At 44.2% G+C, this 14,505-nt stretch overlaps 1 protein-coding gene across 1 annotated transcript in view; it reads right to left on the reverse strand.

The window, feature by feature from the left end:
• ephb1 (EPH receptor B1) overlaps positions 1 to 14,505 on the reverse strand; it is a 413,679-nt gene that overhangs the window by 159,843 nt on the left and 239,331 nt on the right. The window lies entirely within an intron of this gene.

Below are 14,505 nucleotides of genomic sequence, written 5' to 3' on the forward strand. Positions count from 1 at the left end.
CTTTTTCCACAGATATGTCCTCACCAACTACGTATTTATAACATCTAGTCTTTGTTATTACTGGTGACAGAAGGCCAAGGGTATCAATTCTGGGCAGGGGGACCGTACCAGAGAAATCTCATACCCCTTCCGCTGCAACTTACTTGTAAAGGTGGAATATAAAGGTTACTAAGTTTACACTGCACAATTTCCAAACTTCTAAGAACAATAGCAGTGATAAGGGTGGATAAGGGTGGATGAGCTTAGAGTCTGGATAGACACCTGGAAGTATGATGTTGTGGAGATCAGTGAAACATGGTTGCAGGAGGGCTGTGATTGGAAACTAAATATTCCAGGATTTCGTTGCTTCAGGTGTGATAGAATTGGAGGGGCAAGAGGTGGAGGTGTTGCATTGCTAGTCAGGGAAGATATTACAGCAGTGCTTTGGCAGGATAGATTGGAGGGCTCATCTAGGGAGGCTATTTGGTTGGAACTGAGAAGTGGGAAAGGTGTAGCAACACTTATAGGGGTGTATTATAGACCGCCAAATGGGGATCGAGAATTGGAAGAGCAAATATGTAAGGAGATAGCAGATATTAGTAGTAAGCACAAGGTAGTGATTGTGGGAGATTTCAACTTTCCACATATAGACTGGGAAACACATTCTGTAAATGGGCTGGATGGTTTGGAGTTTGTAAAATGTGTGCAGGATAGTTTTTTGCAGCAATACATAGAGGTACCTACTAGAGGAGGGGCAGTGCTGGACCTCCTGTTAGGAAATGAGACGGGACAGGTGGCGGAGGTATGCGTTGGGGAGCACTTCGGGTCCAGTGATCACAATACCATTAGTTTCAATATCATTATGGAGAGGGTCAGAACTGGACCTAGGGTTGAGATTTTTGATTGGAGGAAGGCTAACTTTGATGAGATGCGAAATGATTTAAAAGGAGTGAACTGGGACATTTTGTTTTATGGGAAGGATGTAGAAGAGAAATGGAGGACATTTAAAGGGGAAATTTTAAGAGTACAGAATCTTTATGTTCCTGTTCGGTTGAAAGGAAACAGTAAAAATTGGAAAGAGCCCTGGTTTTCAAGGGAAATTGGACATCTTGTTCGGAAAAAGAGGGAGATCTACAATAATTATAGGCAGCATGAAGTAAATGAGGTGCTTGAGGAGTATAAGGAATGTAAAAAGAATCTTAAGAAATAAATTAGAAAAGCTGAAAGAAGATATGAGGTTGCTTTGGCAAGTAAGGTGAAAGTAAATCCAAAGGGTTTCTACAGCTATATTAATAGCAAAAGGATAACGAGGGATAAAATTGGTCCATTGGAGAGACAGAGTGGACAGCTATCTGCAGAGCCAAAAGAGATGGGGGAGATATTGAACAATTTATTTTCTTCGGTATTCACCAAGGAGAAGGATATTGAATTATGTGAGGTAAGGGAAACTAGTAGAGTAGCTATGGATACTATGAGTTTCAAAGTAAAAGAAGTACTGACACGTTTGAAAAATATAAAAGTGGATAAGTCTCCAGGTCCTGACAGGATATTCCCTAGGACATTGAGGGAAGTTAGTGTAGAAATAGCCGGGGCTATGACAGAAATATTTCAAATGTCATTAGAAACGGGAATAGTCCCCGAGGATTGGCGTACTGCGCATGTTGTTCCATTGTTTAAAAAGGGTTCTAAGAGTAAACCTAGCAATTATAGACCTGTTAGTTTGACTTCAGTGGTGGGCAAATTAATGGAAAAGATACTTAGAGATAATATATATAAGCATCTGGATAAACAGGGTCTGATTAGGAACAGTCAACATGGATTTGTGCCTGGAAGGTCATGTTTGACTAATCTTCTTGAATTTTTTGAAGAGGTTACTAGGGAAATTGACGAGGGTAAAGCAGTGGATGTTGTCTATATGGACTTTAGTAAGGCCTTTGACAAGGTTCCTCATGGAAGGTTGGTTAAGAAGGTTCAACTGTTTGGTATAAATGCAGGAGTAGCAAGATGGATTCAACAGTGGCTGAATGGGAGACGCCAGAGGGTAATGGTGGATGGCTGTTTGTCGGGTTGGAGGCAGGTGACTAGTGGGGTGCCTCAGGGATCTGTGTTGGGTTGTTTGTCATGTACATCAATGATCTGGATGAAGGTGTGGTAAATTGGATTAGTAAGTATGCAGATGATACCAAGATAGGGGGTTTTGTGGATAATGAAGAGGATTTCCAAAGTCTACAGAGTGATTTTAGGCCATTTGGAAGAATGGGCTGAAAGATGGCAGATGGAGTTTAATGCTGATAAATGTGAGGTGCTACACCTTGGCAGGACAAATCAAAATAGGACGTACATGGTAAATGGTAGGGAATTGAAGAATGCAGTTGAACAGAGGGATCTGGGAATAACCGTGCATAGTTCCTTGAAGGTGGAATCTCATATAGACAGGGTGGTAAAGTAAGCTTTTGGTATGCTAACCTTTATAAATCAGAGCATTGAGTATAGAAGCTGGGATGTAATGTTAAAATTGTACAAGGCATTGGTGAGACCAAATCTGGAGTATGGTGTACAATTTTGGTCGCCCAATTATAGGAAGGATGTCAACAAAATAGAGAGAGTACAGAGGAGATTTACTAGAATGTTGCCTGGGTTTCAACAACTAAGTTACAGAGAAAGGTTGAATAAGTTAGGTCTTTATTCTCTGGAGCGCAGAAGGTTAAGGGGGGACTTGATAGAGGTCTTTAAAATGATGAGAGGGATAGACAGAGTTGATGTGGACAAGCTTTTCCCTTTGAGAATAGGGAAGATTCAAACAAGAGGACATGACTTCAGAATTAAGGGACAGAAGTTTAGGGGTAACATGAGGGGGAACTTCTTTACTCAGAGAGTGGTAGCGGTGTGGAATGAGCTTCCAGTGGAAGTGGTGGAGGCAGGTTCGTTGGTATCATTTATAAATAAATTGGATAGGCATATGGATGAGAAGGGAATGGAGGGTTATGGTATGAGTGCAGGCAGGTGGGACTAAGGGAAAATAATTGTTCGGCACGGACTTGTAGGGCCGAGATGGCCTGTTTCCGTGCTGTAATTGTTATATGGTTAATTCAAATAATCAACCGGAATAAGAACATAAGCAGCTGGTCTCAGCAACAATAGCCATAACACAAACCGCAGAAACACTTTGTTTTTTGCTTAAGAGTTCAGCATCTGTGGTCTCCTGAGTCTTGACAGCCATAAATCTATTGTTATAAATACCAATCTGGCTCACAAATGTCCAAAGGGAAGAAAATCGACCATCCTTCCCCAGTCTGTACATTTCCTAGAACTTATTTATTGCTCATAAAAATCACTGAAAGTGGATTGTAAGGGTTAACACTGACAGCGAAGAATCTTGTTGTACAGAGAGACCACTGACAAGACGACACGCAGGGGAGGAAGGAAAGCTGCAGGAGCCATGTGATGGAACTGGTGCTTCCTTCTACCCAGACATGGTTGTGAAGGGCAGGATAGTAATTATGGGAGATGGTACTTTCACCACTGTGACAGATGACCACCTATGCCCCCCCCCCCCCCCAACACTGCCTGACTTTCTCTAACAGGTAGCAGGTAGTGTGAGTCCCACAGACTAAGGGAGATAGCTGTGCACATCAGGCCATCAGTGACATTCATTGACTGTGACCTTCCACTCCGCATCAATGGCCAGGCCAATTCCACCATCGGTCTTTGCTGTAGTTTCACAATGCGTCATTTAACGCCAGTATCCCCTGACAGGTTTGTCATCACAGCTTCACTCCACTTTGTCAGGGTGGCTCGCACTGCCTATGAAGAAGGGTCTCGACCTGAAACGTCACCCATTCCTTCTCTCCAGAGATGCTGTTTGTCCTGCTGTGTTACTCCATGTCTATCTTCAGTTTAAACCAGCATCTGCAGTTCCTTCCTACACGGTTAATCATATTGGTTGTGCCTGCCTGTTGATTTGATTGAGTTGGCTTCCCTCACTGCCTGCATTCTGGCTAATTTGAATGGTTGAATGTCATGACATTTGATCCCAGGCGAGACAGGCTAATTTCCCTGCTGAAACTGCCCTTTCCACAAGAGGATAATCCAACTCTTCTTTACATCAGATTCCTCCTTCCTTACTTATCAAATTCCCGTATTTGCAGCCTCTTTTTCCTCCACTTTCAACTTCCACCCTCTGTCTCTATTACCACTCTCCCCTACACCCCATCTGGCCCCAATTGCACCAACCACCAGTCACTGCATAATACCTCTTTGCACTGGCTATTATCCCTCTTCACTCTCAGTCGATGCAGGGCCTCGACCCAAAGCATTACCGTCCATCTGTCTTCATAAAAGCTGCCTGATCCACTGAGTTCCTCCAGCTGTTTAAAACTAAATCTAAACTCTTCTGCTCTGTACGAAATGGCCTCTGCCTGTTACCTCAGGGCAACATGGCAGCTAAGCAGGCTGTAGATAGACTGTTTGGGAATAGCTCTAATGTTCCCTTCACAAAGTTGGTTTTTACCCACTTTACTAGTTTCTGGGATTCATTTAGATTTGGCTTTATGTGGGGATTTTGTTTTATTGATATAAGTAAAATTGTTTCAAGAAAGAGCACTTTAATTCCCATTTCCATGTCAGCCAGTCTGTCCTCGGCCTCCTCCACTGCCAGAGTGAGGACAAATGCAACTGGAAGAACAGCACATCCTATACCACTTAGTTAGTCTACAACCCAACAAGATGAACATTGAATTCTATTCAATTTCAGGTAAACACTCCTCATCTACCCAATTTAACTACAACCCATCACCCGTACAAAACTTTCTTTCCAATCCCGCCACCCCTGTCACCCAGTTCCTCCCCCCTCCTCCACCGTCTCTCATAAACCACCCTTCCCTATTCCGGGTCCACCAGTTTTCTTCATCCTCCATTCCTATCCCTATCCCACCTTCCAATGCTACATTTCATTCTTCACCTTCCTTTATTATCAGATTCCACCACATGCACTCTTTTATCTCCATTTATCACCTTCAGTCTTGATTACTATCACCTCCCCTCTCTCCTCCACCTGACTCATCTGGCAACTATACCTTCTTTCCCTGATCCACCTGTCACTAGCCAGCTCTTGCTGCACCCTTTCCCCTCAACTCTTTATTTCAGCTGTCTCCCATCTACTCCATCAGTCATCTGCCATTTCCGGCCACAGATGCCGTCTAAAGGTCTTATTTGCTGGGGGGGACACTCGCCTCATGAGCAATGTACAAGTAATCCAATGAGAGGATGTTAACCCCAAATGTAACCCCAATAATATAGGGCATAGTACCTTTCAAGGCATTGTGCTCTTGGTTCTTGGTCTTGGTCCTCCAAAATAATCCAAATGGAATTTAAACTGGAGGTGGCGGAGGGTGGACTTAAGCAACAAAGCGTTCTTGGAGAAGAAGAGCTACCTTAAATTTAGTTGCATCTGGTTGGGTAACTATGGTAGGGTGAAGACTATTCCATGCTTTAATTGTGTGGGGGAAGAATGAATTGCTGTACACATCTGTCTTGGTAGCTGGTATCTCAAATTGGATCGAATGCCCTCGTCTGCTCCTAATAGGTTTGGGTGTGGTGTAGGTTTGGTAATCTATGTCGAGCTGACCATTTAACATTTGTAAAAACAGGTCAAACGGTGAGCTTTATGTCTGTCTTGGAGGAGGTTCCACCCCAGTGAATTCAGAAGTTCGGTAACACTCGCTTCTCTCTCATAGGTATTAGTAACAAATCGAGCTGCCTGTCTTTGGACACGTTCGACGAAATAAATGTTTTTATTTGTGTATGAGTCCCATGCTGCAACTGCATAGTCCAGTAAATCAAACATCAGGCAGGGTGCCACCTACATGATGTGGCACAGTGCTGTTACCAACCTCCCAATTCTGATACAACGTCAGGTTAGCAATTTGACATGCCTTGCTGCAGTGTCTGAGCCAGTCTCGTTTGCAGTTAGTACTTCCTTTGAGAGGCACCAGCTAAAAACAAAGGTGGTGAGAGTACTCACTAATTGTAAGCTTGCAAGGGGACAGAGAAGGGTATTATACTCAACTGTACCAAAATATTGCTCTCACGTTATTTCTCGAGGGATTAACACCATTTAATGTCAGCTTGCAGTGGGGGTGGGGAATACTAAATGAATGCTGCTTTTTAAGCCAGATAGACTGTGTGAAATAGGAACATGGTTGCAAATAATTTCATTGGACCGGGGAGAATATGCTCCACCTCAACCGAGAAAAATGTTGAGATATGTTTTTGTTCAAATGCAGCTGGTTTGGGAGCTGGAGTCAGGATATGAGAGAGAGACAGAGAGAGAGAGACAGTGGCAAAGAGCCAGAGATCTTTCATGAAGAATGAGGGAGCAGAAGGGGAAGTTAGAGACACTTGTGAAATTCATTCAGTTGGAGGCTGGTTTACTGAATCCCTTTCCCTCCCTGATTTAGTCTTTCAGGGCTCGAAATTAACGGTTGCCCGAGTGCCAATGACCACCCAAAGTGCCGCCGGGCAACCTAAACGCCGCTGCGTGCCACTCTGCCAAAGGCGCTTTCAAAACAAACCCTCCCGCACGCCGAGGCCGGGAGGAGGGAGGGAGGGGGAGGCCTCCTTCCGCCATCTGAAGCAGCTGCACCATAGATCCTATAGCTATAGGATCTTTGAGCTGCACCGCTCGGTCCCGCACCTTGCTGTTGGCTGGCGGCGGAGGGGAGGCGATGTCGAGGAAATCCTAACCGCCTCCCCCTTTGGCGTCGGCACTTGGCGGTGGACAGGGAGGGGCAAGGCAGCGGGCGATGTTGTCCGAGGAGCGCTGACCTTCCTTCCTCCACACCTCCCCTTTCTCTCTCTCTCTCTCTCTTGTCAGCCCCCTCCACCCCCCCCCCTTATCCTGAGACCCCTCCTCTCCATCCCGCACTGATACCCATTCCCGCCTCTATTCAGTCCTCACTGACATCCCCTGTGCTCCCCTCCCCATCTACCCCCCCCCCATCTATTCATCCAGCGTTGATCACCCTATCCACCTCGCATTGATTCTCCTGTCACCCCTCCATCCATCCTGCACTGCTCTTCCATTCATCCTGTACTGATCCCTTCATTCATCCTGTACCGATTCCCTCATTCATCCTGTACTGATCCCCCATTCATCTTGTACTGATCCCACCATTCATCCTGTACAGATCCCCTCATTCATCCTGTAGTGATGCCCCATTCATCCTGCACAGACCCTCTGATCCACACTGTACTGACCCCCCCACCCATTCATCCTGTACTGATCCTCCCCCCATTCATCTTGTGCTGACCCCCCCCCCCCCATCCATCCGGTACTGAAGAAGGGTCTCGACCTGAAACATTGCCTATTTCCTTCGCTCCATAGATGCTGCCTCACCCGCTGAGTTTCTCCAGTACTTTTGTCTACACCCATTCATCCTGTACTGACCCCCCATTCATCCTGTACTGATCCCCCATTCATCCTGTACTGATCCCCTCATTCATCCTGTAGTGACCCCCCATTCATCCTGCACATACCCTCTGATCCACACTGTACTGACCCCCCCCCCCCCCCCGCATTCATCCTGCGCTGTTCCCCCCCTCATCCATCCTGTACTGATCCTCCCATTCAAGAAGGGGGGAATAGTCTGAAGAAAGGTCTTGACCCAAAACATTGCCTATTTCCTTCGCTCCATAGATGCTGCCTTATCCGCTGAGTTTCTCCAGCATTTTTGTCTACCCCCATTCATCCTGTACTGATCCACCCATTCATCCTGTACTGATCTCCCCCATCCATCCCATACTGATCCCCCCATTCAATACTACTGACATCCCCCGTGCTCTCCGCTAACAATTTTACATACTGCAACCAACACGTACTAATTCACCTGCCTCAATCCATCCATTCCGCACCGATTGCCTTCTCACCCCCCCCCCCCCGCCGCCATCTATCTACCCCACACTGATTCACACACACCCTCCCCCCCACTCCCTGACCGTATTGTGCTAGCAATGTCTTCAGAGCGAACATTGACTATGTTTGATAACGGAATGCAATCAAATGTGTTTTAATTCCCAATGTTATTATTTATTTTAGTCCATAAAGATGGATTAATTAAATTGTGAACACGTGAAACATTAAAACCGCAGTGTTCGATTGTCATTGCTACCATTGACACGTTATTACAGAATTAATTTTAACGGCAAATCAATGCTCTTAATATGGAGTATCAGTACTGTAGTTATTTAATGAGCAACATTCACAACTATACGTTGGATTTATCCAGGTTTACTTCTACAGTCGGTCATATACATCACAAATTTGGTCAGGAGATGTTTCAGTTGAAATTTTAATGTTAATTCTGAAGTGGGAATGATGGAAACAACATTTATCAATAATTTTCTTTAATCTGGTGCGTACAAACAGGGTATCTTCATTGCTGTTCACAACACGTACATCTAATCTGAATGTCTGGTAATGTGGCGTTTTGACACCTTTAAACATATTGCCAAAAGAATATTTGCTGCAGTTATGTCCTTTGGCCATCCCTTGTCAGTTCATGTAATGTTTAACCTGTCAGATGGGTATAGTCGGTTTAACAGCTATTATCATAAAATGCCTTTAGAAATTTCCTTGCAACCTGTATATTTTGTTATGGATAAATTATGTGGGAAGTGAGAGTGTTTCTGTACCAATAGCAATAACGACCCATGCTATGGCCATGTCATGTAATTTTCAGTCCTTCATAGAAAACATGCTTGCATCAATCTGTAGTGTGCATGGTTAAGCATACATGTTACCATAGTCCAGGATTTATTGACACAGGTTGATCATGCGCTGAATAATCCAACCACATTTTTGTTTGGAAGTGGAAAGAATAGAAATTGCATTAATTGCAATGTGTAAAAAGAGTTGAGATACTGTATTATAATTTTGCTGCATGTCATTGTGGTATATATCATGTCTTGATTGGTGAATATGTTTAGTTTGTGACTTTATTTGAATCAAAAATAATATGTGAATGCTTCATTGAGCATAATTCCGACTGGTAACTACGCACTTCGTCCGAGCACATTATCGCACGTGTCATGCAAACCGTCTTAAATGACCACCTAAACTGTCATTCGGCAACCTAAAAAGCTACCAAGGTTGCCCGGCTGGCAACAGGGATAAAAAGTTGTGAGAGTCCTGTCTTTGCTTTGCATCTTAACTTTCACGTCACTTCAGAAAAGATCACAGCAGCAGGAGGTGGAAATGTATCGGTGACTTGGTTCTCTAACTCATTCGCGAGGACTGCAGGCTCATGGAACTAGGACTCACAAAGCACATCCATGAGACTAAGTTGAGAACTAACTGCACATATGTATTTTGCTTCTTTAAAAGTTCAGGAATATCAAGTACACCCAAAATGTAGCCTGACATTGTGCACTGAAGAGTTATAGTCATAGAGTTATACTGTACGCAAACTGGCCCTTCAGCCTAACTCATTCATGCTGACTAAGTTGCCTGCATTGGGCCGATATACTCTGGACCTTTTCTATCATGTACCAGTCCAAATGTCTTTTAAACATTGTAACTACCTGCCTTTACCACATCCTGTAGCAACTCATTCAATATATCCATCTTCCACCATTACACAGTGAATGGTAGAGCTCTGGAAAGTGTTGTCGAGCAAGGGGATTTAGGAGTGTAGGTACATAGTTCATTGAAGGTGGTGTCAGAGGTTGATAGGGTGGTCAAAGAGGCTTTTGGCACTTTGGCCGTCAGTCATAGTATTGAATATCAAAGATTGGAGGTCATGTTGCAGTTACATAAGACGTTGGTGAGGCCGCATTTAGAGTTTTGCGTTCAGTTCGGGGCACGATGTTAAAGGAAAGATGTTGCTAAGTTGGAAAGGGTGCAGAGAAGATTTACAAGGATGTTGCTAGGACTCAAGGGTCTGAGCTATAAGGAGAGGTTGAGCAGGCTGGGACTCTATTCCCTGGAGTGCTTGAGGATGAGATGTGATCTTATAGAGGTGTATAAAATTGTGAGAGGAATAGATGGGTGGAGCTTCTTCCCTACAGCCATCAGGCTATTGAACACGGCAACAAATAAGCTCTGAGCTCTGAACTGCAAAAGACTATATTATTATTGCACCATATTTGTTATTTATTGAACTTTTTTTTTCTCTTTTCCTGTTGTGTACTATGTTTACATATTCACATATTCTGTTGTGCTGCAGCAAGTAAGAATTTCATTGTTCCATCCGGAACATATGACAATAAAACATTCTTGACTCTTGACACACAGAATCTCCTGAACTAGAGGACAAAGGTTGAAAGTGCGTGCGGAAAGATTTTAAAGGAATCTGAGGGGTAACTTTTTCACGCAGGTGGGTATATGGAATGAGCTGCTGGGAGAGGTAGTTGAGGCAGGGACTATTGCCACGTTTAAGAAGCAATTAGTCAGGTACGTGGCTCAGACAGGTTTAGAGGGATTCGGGTCAAATGCAGGCATGTGGGATTAGTGTAAATGGGACATGTTAGTTGGTGTCGGCAATTTGGGACAAAGGGCTTGTTCCACACTGTATGACTCTCTCTCACTGTGACTCTAGCCCCTTCATGTCCCTTTTAAATCTTTCCTGTCTCACTTTAAATCTATTGTATGCCCTCTAGTTTTCGATTCCCCCATTCTGGCAAAAAGACTGTGATCATTCACCTTATGTACAACACACAAGATGTTTTTTATATGGCCATAAGGTCACCTCTCTGTCTTCTATGCTCCAAGGAAAAAATGTCTGAGCTATCCAGTCTCTCCTTATAACAGGTCCCAGTAAAATGCTTGTGCAGCTTTGCTGCACCCTTTCCAGCTTAATGACATTTTTCCTATACCTAGATGACCAGAACTGCACACAATACATATTGTACAGTTGGTGAGACAACACAAGTGCTGGATTTAGGGAATGCAGGAATGCAGCTCCTTAACTGACTGTTATACAATCTTCCTCTCGAGGCAGGATTTACAACATGGGACGATACTCCCAGCAAAAACTAATTGGCATTTGGCTTATGCCACAGTTTTAAAGTGGATGTGTATTTGTTAAAAGCACATTGTGTTTGACCAGCCTGTTTAAATACTTTGACTGAATAATAGCATGTGGTTGATGAGGGTAGTGTGGATGAAGTTGTGAAGAACTTTCGCAAGGTAGGTAACAATGTGCTATGTGTTAATAATGGCCCATGGGGGCATTGGGCAAAATAGGTGCATGGAGTGAACCATCAAAATTTAGGGCACAGAAGGACATCTGACCATGACAGGCAAAGGTAGATTAATTCTTCTTGGATGAGTGGTTGATGGTCGGTACAGACTTGGTGGGCCAAAGAACCTATTTTTATTTATATTTTTCTTATGATTCTATGACACTTTCCCAGTTCCTAGTTTACAGTCCTGCAAGATGTGGTCATTTGAGTATTGAAGATATGAAATTGTGCAAGGATTAATGAAGCAGAGTAACTGATGGGTTGCTTTTCAGCTGGAGGGACACACATAGTGGTCTTCCTCAGTTATCAGTTTCAGCATCATTGTCCTTTATTAATTTGGTATTCCGGTGTCTGGAAGGATATGGGGCTTAATCTCAAAGCTTTCACATGTCACAAAACATGAAAGTATTATCAAGAATGACAAGGAGGACAGCAGTAGAACACAGACACACTGGCAGACGTAGCCCGGTGACATTTACCAGCGAAGACAGGGTGAGCAAGGAAAGGTAATTGGAACCAGGCTATCATTATAAAATGACTGCAGAAACAAAGATCACTGGGCCTTTGAATGTGATAGCACATGCTGAGAGGGCTGCTAAATATGCACATGGAGCCTTTGGTTGAATACCAGAGGCACAGGAAACAAAATCAAGAATGTTTCACCAACCCTTTCCCAATTGCAGGCAGAACTTCACCTGGCACAGCATATTCAGATGGAAGTTGTCCGGCAGCAAAAGAGACCACACAGGAAAATTTATTTTTATAGAACAAATTACTGTCATTCAAATGGCTGTGCCTGAAAGGGCTGTGGGGGAGGCTGCTAATTGAAAGAGAAACTAGATACATTCTCCAAGGGTAGAAAACAAACGGATTGTGGCAAGCGTCAGGGAATGGAACAGTTCTAATGAAGGGTTAGCAAAGGACTGCTTGGCTGAGTGGCCTTAGAACTCTACTCAATATGCAAAGGATATTGTCTGTATAGCCTTTAGCAAGGCTTCTTACAAAGTTCCACATGGGAGGATAGTCTGGAAGGTTATAGTTAACATTATTCATAAATTTGTAGATGACACCAAAATTTGTGGTGGAGTGGACATAGAGAAAAGATCCCTATGGTTACAACAGGACCCAGATCAGTTGCGGAGGTGTGCCAAGGAATGCCAAATGGAATTTAACTCTAAAAAAACCAGGAAGAGATTTACACAGTAAATGGTAGAGTCCTGGAGAGAGCTGCAAACAGAGAGATCTGGGAGTACTGGTGCACAGTCCGCTAAAAGTAATGAGGTGAACAGTGTTGTGAAGAAGGCAGTTGGCATGCTAGACTTCAGTAGAAAGAGTTTTAAGAGCAAAAGAAGGCACATCATGATGCAGCTGTAATAGTTGGTGAGATCATATTGTACCGTGTGCAGTTCTGGTCGCCCAGCGATGGGAAGGATGCCATTAACTTGGTACGGGTGCAGAAAAGATTTTCCAGGATGTTACCTTCTTTGTGGGCTTGAGTTATAGGGAGAGATTAAATAGACTGGGACTTTTTTTCTTTGGAACGCAGAAGGTGTCCTTACTGAGGTATATGAAATCAAGAGGGGCAAATGAAAGCTCACAGTCTTTTTCCAAGATTAGAGGATTCTAAAACTAGAGGGAATAAGCTTAAGGTGGGTAGGAAGAGATTTAAGAGAGGTTTCAGGGCCAACTTTTTTACTCAGGTGGTAGTCTGTATCAGGAATGAGATGCTAGAGGAAGCTAGAGAAGTGGATACAATTAGAATTTTTAAAAGGCATACACTTAAATAAGCATATATGTGCAATTGAGCACATGAACATCAACTGCACATTTGAATGTACATACATATGTACCTACACTAGATTGTATGAGTACACTTAAAGCTGGAGTTACTCAGCAGATCAGAGAGCATCTCTGAAGAAAAGGATTAGGTGATATGTCGGGGGTGAGACCCTTCTTCAAACTCAGGTTTTCTTCGGGTTTAAACCAGCATCTGCAGTTCCTTCCTACACATTGTATGAGTATATATATATATATATATATACTGGAAGCATATACGAGTGCATGTGCATTTTCATGTAAACACAGATGATGATACACTCCCAGGAATGGGAGCATTAATAGAATCAGTGTCAAAAAGGGCTATTATGGTCAATTTTATGGCACGATGTATAACTGACTGCTGCTGGTGTGAACATTTCCCCTCTCTGGCTGCTGCGCCTGGTTGAACCAGCAGTCAGCTTGCTGCCACAGAAAAAACTGGACTTAGGAGAGCGGGGCAGCCAAGCAGATCTTCCACCATGTCCGCCCACTGAATCTGTGCCGTCTGTCAACATAAAGGGCAGGGTCTGTGACAGGCTGGCCACCTTTGATTGAGCATCGGACCTCAGTGGTAGGCAGTCACACTGCTCGGCACAGGCCCCTCCGCACAAGCTCTGCCAGGCAGCCTCTCTCTCCGCACCATGCTGTGGGAGATTCGTTATTGGGGGATTGGGAAGCAGTGAATCGTGCCGGTTTCCTGGCATAGCAACGAGCAGGATGGGGAGTGCAGGCAAATGTATGTCTTTTTAACCATACCAAGTTTTCACCTGAGCACAAAAAAAAACTGCTGGAGCAACTCAGTGGATCAGGCACCAACTGTGGAGGGAAATGGATAAATTCAGGGCCCGTCTTCAGACTGAAGGGAGTGGAGGGGAGATGGCTGATTGAAAGAGTTGAGAGAAGGGGTGGGGTCAGAGCCGGCAGGTGAATCCAGGTAAGGAGGAGCTGATGGACAGATGAAGCAGGTAGGGGAGAGATGGGTGGCGATAGTAACCAAGGCTTTGGGAAATAGGAGGAGAAGACAAAGGGGTACAAATGATGGAATCAGTTAAGAAAGGAAGGTGGAGAATGAAATGTAGAACAGAGGGAGGGTTTTGGGCACATGGGAACGGGGGAAGTAATAAGGTGGAGCTGGTGTTAGGAGAGATGGGTGATGAGTATTTGAAGAGGGTGAAGGAAGGAAAAGAGAAGGAATGGATGATGTTTTGGGTTGAGACCCTTCTGATCTGATTAATATTGTTATCTGGGGCAGGGTCTTCACAATGTTTAATAAAGAGGCAGAGGCACTGATCCAGGTGTTTCAAGCAAGAGCGGAACTCGCTATCAAAACATGGAGGGGACGGGGGACACAATTTTTTGGTGGTCACGCGCGCCTGCGCACACTCACACACACACACGCATGAGGCTTCAGAGGTTCAATCCAGCGCTAAATGCAGCCCAACTCTGCCTGTATCGCCGGGTTAACTA

The sequence above is a fragment of the Amblyraja radiata genome, chromosome 13 (genome assembly GCF_010909765.2).
Source record: "Amblyraja radiata isolate CabotCenter1 chromosome 13, sAmbRad1.1.pri, whole genome shotgun sequence".
Lineage (NCBI taxonomy): Eukaryota > Metazoa > Chordata > Chondrichthyes > Rajiformes > Rajidae > Amblyraja > Amblyraja radiata.